Here is a 5,256-nt window from a genome sequence, read left to right as displayed (position 1 = left end):
ACAATTACCAGGATATTTCCTTGCAGTCCATGCCAGGCCCCAGTGTGCAGGAAGGGATGAAATACATCACTACTAATGCTCTTCCAAGCATGCTCTTCTCAACATGTAATCTAAAGTAAATATCAACATACATGTCAGACTTCTTTCTTCTCTCAGTATACTCTTTTTCCTATAATTCCAATATAAGTATTGGAACACATCTTCCAGCTAGCACATATCTGGATCTTGTTTCATCTAAAAATGCAGATTTTCATATTGTGAGATGTAGCTTTCTCCTCACAGGATAAGAAAATGCTCTTGGAATAAAGAATATAGAACTGGGCAGCAAAAAAACCAAACTCAGTTCACAAAGAAAAAATCTTGCACTTACTACACTTGTTAGACATCCTGTCTAGAACAGGATGGCAAATTGCCTGAGGCTTTGTTTATGCTGGCTAGCAAAAATGCTACAAACAAAGCAGAAGACAAACTGGTTTCTAACATGATTTGTCCAGTCTGTAAGGACTAAAATCAAATGTTTTAAGGCTAAAAAGCAACAACAACAACAAAAAAATGAAGTGGGAGGATTGAAATGAGCCACATGTAATACAAAAAAAACCAAGAGCAGGCCAACTATGACCCAGAGCCAGAATTCAAGTCATTCAAATATAGAATGAACAGTGGAGGGACACTAAGCAAAACCAAATTTCTGTAGCAAATACCCGTATTTCAGAGTTAAAGAGCAAAACATCCATTCATGGTCTCCTTCCGGAGACAAAACTAGAATTGTACCAAGAGTATATATATGTTAGTATATTGTGAGCACTGGCGTATATTCTTATGTTAAAACAACATGATATCACATACTTTTGTTCTTATCAGAAGTTGGAAGACAAAAACACTCTTCATCCTGCAGTTAAGAACACCAGGTGAGAATCTATTAGTCCACATAGTCAACAATGCATTTTATGAATCATTATTTCATTTTCTTTGAGTGCACTCTTCTGTTTCCATCTAGTGTTACCTGTGGTATCTTTAGACTGTAAGCTCTTGAGAGTAGGGATTACCTTTTCCTTTGTGTCCTTTTAAAGATCAGGACAGCAGGGTCTGAAATCAGGACTACTAAATGTTACAGGAATCCAAGCAACCACATATAAAAAAAATCTGTATTTTTCATGATAAACCAATTTAGTTCTAACATGTGCAGTATTGTAAGGTATTTTTATCTTGAGTTCAGTATTTAAGCATTTTGGTTATGGCAATTAAATATTTCCTTTAATGTGATCCTATTAGATGTCAAACATTGATGGTCATAAAAAAAAATGTGAAAAATGTAATATTGATGTTCTTGAAAAGTAATGCTGTAACACAGCTTTTCAGCATGTGTGCGTGTGTGTGTGTGTGCACACATGTGCGTGTGTGTTTGTGTGTCTTGCAAGTCTCATTGCTCCCTTTCTGGCCCCAGTTTCCCTGATTGGAAACTGGGTAGGGCAGAGAGGAACAAATGGTGGGAATTCAGATGTCATCCCAATTCCAGATGTAGACAGGGAGCACGCACTTAGGGAGCTGAAGAGCACTCCTGAGGCACTCCTGAGGCACGCAGTACAGGCACAGCTAATGCAGCCAAGAAGAGGGCCTCAGGCAGTAACTGACTTTGCAGCTCTGTCTAATCTCCAGTTTTATAACTGGATGCCTTTTGATGTTGCTCCTTTTGCTGTGTAACCCTTCCCACCTGTAAGAAAAATCTTTCATAGTTCCATGAGACATTCCCAAACAATAGATATAACGAACTATGTAACAAGCGTGTGCTGCTTGGTCTACTCCAATTAGAAATTATTAATTTTTATGGTTTTCTTTTATTTAAAACATGCCACCAAAAATAAATATTTTATGGTCAATGATCCATAAACAATAGAATTGAATTTCTCATTTACTGGTTATATGGGACTCACTCCGTATCCGGTGCTCTGTAATAAGACACAGCTCATAAAGTACCATTATGCTTTGGAATATAAGTATGACACATTATACACAGCATGTAATTTAATCACTGTTGAATATGGCATAAATGGTTGGAGGTGAATGCTGCCTAGACTAATACTAATTACACCTTGCACCTTTATGAACGCACTGACTGAAGTACTTATCAGCCATGCACACATGCAATTTGCTCTAAGCCACACAATGAGTCAGTGGCAAACAAAGGAGGGGAAACAAGGTCCCTTTATCTCCCAGACTTCTGAGTCAGCTTCTCACCAACAAGAATTAAAAGCCATTTCATACTTCATAGCGATAAAGTAACATTTTGTCAGTCATCCTGTGTATCCTCGGCCTCACAAGATACTGGAAAGCTTTGTACATGTAAATACAAACACATATATATTTATTAAATATGGTAAAACATAAACTAAATGTATGAAAATCTTACAACTCTTAAAGTTGCTTATTTTTACTATCTGTGTACATTACTGAGGAAAAGGGTACTACTTTTAAAAGCACACATTTATTGTGTAAACCTCAATATTTTATGTAGCCTTTAAGTTCACTGCAGTTATTCTGTGCTAAATTTTTATGGTTCTTTAAATGACCACTGGGTGTCACAGTTACCAACAGTAAACTCCATGCTTGGAGGACTTTTCCAGGTTCGTTTCAAAACATATTCATATTCTTGGAGATAATGGGTATATTCTTATACCCATAATATTAATACCTACCCTCATTCAAGGAAATGGTTTCCTCAATAAAAATAAAAATCAGTCAGCACTAACACAAACTGCATGCTTTTAGTAACTACAACAAAATGTAGATTTATCTTTAAAATTTAGTCTACAGGTAAGTTTCTGTCATACTGCACATTTGTGAAGTATTTTCACTGCTAGAGTGGAATAAGGCAATTGTAGACTTCATGGACTTAGTGAATAATTTCCAAAGGCTTTCTCTTTCAAAAATCATGCAACAGGAGAATCAATAATCCTCTCCATATTTTAAGAAACCATTAACTCAAAGAAAGTCTAAACATTTTATCAGTACACATAACATTACAGCCTTATGCTTCAGGTCCCATCTCTCAGAATCATGCAACTCACAGAAGAATGCGAGTTTTCATGTTTTTTAATTTAATAGTAGGCTTGTGGTCTCCATCACAGAAAAGAAAACGTGACCCCAGTACAATCGGTGCCTATTCAAGTTTGCAGACAACGGCTTTAGATCATGCGAATTGCTTCACGTCTTGGCTCAGCTGTCAGCTCCAAAGGGACAAGCCAGTGTCAACCACACAAACGACCCCATGAGATAAGGGGTGTATCTGGTTGACTGGTTTCACCCACCCACATATATACCTTACACCTCGAGTACTGGAGACCTGCTCCATGCATTCAAAGCGTAGGCAGCACCAAGTAAGTTATTTGCAATTATACATGCTAACATACTACATAACTTAAACCATGTAACCATTAAGCTTCAGCTGGCACGGCTGTGGATATTTGGGAGAGGACACAGCAGACAGCCAAAATGTGTCAGGACAAGCATGCTGGTCCCCCTGAGTGCCTGGGGTGACCACAATGCCTGCAGGATGCTCGGGAAGCCTCTGTAGTTTATGTGATATGGGATACTGATCTGGAACAGATGCTGAGATCAGTCAAGGACTCATGTTTGGGATCATTGTGGACAACAGAGGTTTGGGGATCTTTGCCAAGACCTGTAAGATGTGAAGAAGGAAGGAGGAAGGTATTTCCTGGTATATGTTGGAGTTCGACACTTGAGGGCTGAATGAAGGAGTGTGGGCCTAATTCTAACTCTGTCCCCACGGGCTGGGCTGGTTCCAAGTTTTCTCATTCCCTACTTTTTCTTACCCATCTCTGACTCTAGAAATGGAGAGAACTAAAAATGGAAGCAGAGAATTTAATCCCTGAAAATCAGGCTTGACAGAAGCACCTACAGTTCCTGGCTACAGTTCAGGTGACGGGTGAGAGATATAGGCTGAGACAGGGGCAGGTGAGACAAAAATGCCAAACAGGCACTGTCATAAGAGATGTGTAACACATGGCAGGCATCGGCCTCTCTTATGTGCTATGTTTAGGGCCCCAGATCGCCTTAAACAAATTGCCCTGCCCTGCCCTGCCCAGCATTTTCCAACTCCTCCATCTCAGACATTTGCTGCCTGATCGGCTAAAATGACTGTCTCAGCCAGAATTATATTTTTTTCTTATTTTTTCCTTTAACCTATTTTCATCCAGGTCCACATGTATACAAGAAGGCACACTCAGAATAATGTAAGCATTATCTAATACATAAAAGATGGATGCAGAGAGCAAGAGAATTAAGCTGTTCTTCATGCCCAGCATGGCACAATAAGAAGTAATGGGTGTAAACTGCAGGTGGGAGGTTCAGTTAGACATTAGAAATGGCTTTTTAACAGTAGGCATAGTTAAGGACTTGAATAGATTGCTTGAGGAGGCTGTGAAGGATTCCAAAAACAGGTTAGACAAACATTTATTGGGAATTGTACTGGTGTATATGTTTGCAGACTGCAGCAAGGAATGGATTGCTCAAAGTCCCTTCCAGTCCTGTTTTCCTGTGATTTTATGATTCATGGATGTCTAATGGCCTATCTTCTACCAGGGATCAGTCTTAAACAAACCTCACAGTCTTAAAACACTGCCAGCAAAAACACAGGAAGGATTTTTTTTCAATTAACATTATTCTGATTCCCTCTCTCCTTACTCAAAAAGCCCTCCCACTCTTCAACATACTCAACTGCAAAGCTCAATACAGCTGGTAAAATACTGAAAGCTTTGTGCTGGCAGCACTGATAACACTGCAGCAATAATACAGCAAGTGATCTGAAATCTATATTTCTTTTGACCAAGTTCTTGCCCCTTATACCCTTCTGTCCTCCTCCCCACCCCAACACAATACCTAATTTTCTAAATTACTGGAGCTATTATGCACACTTTCATTAACATAGCAGGTGCAGTTATTTAGACCATTAATGTCCTAGCAGTAGTGTAAGCTGGGAGTGACCCCACTGCAAATTAACAGTTCAGACACAAGAGGTGAATGGTGCTTTAAAATACAGCTGGAAATCTTCCACTGTACCCAAACAGGACTTGGTCCAGGGTCCTTGTCTGAAAGCTGCTCCCTTAACACAAGTCACTTGAGTTGGAGGAGAAAAGTGTTACAGATTAATTCTGGTTTGTGGAGAAAAGAGGCTCTTTTCTTCCAGCTGAAGTTAAAAGCTGCCAACAAGCATCAGCAACCTATTTGGAAATTTTGGAC

The sequence above is a fragment of the Opisthocomus hoazin genome, chromosome 2 (genome assembly GCF_030867145.1).
Source record: "Opisthocomus hoazin isolate bOpiHoa1 chromosome 2, bOpiHoa1.hap1, whole genome shotgun sequence".
Lineage (NCBI taxonomy): Eukaryota > Metazoa > Chordata > Aves > Opisthocomiformes > Opisthocomidae > Opisthocomus > Opisthocomus hoazin.
The sequence above is the reverse complement of the archived record's forward strand: the minus strand, read 5'-3'. Positions refer to the sequence as shown.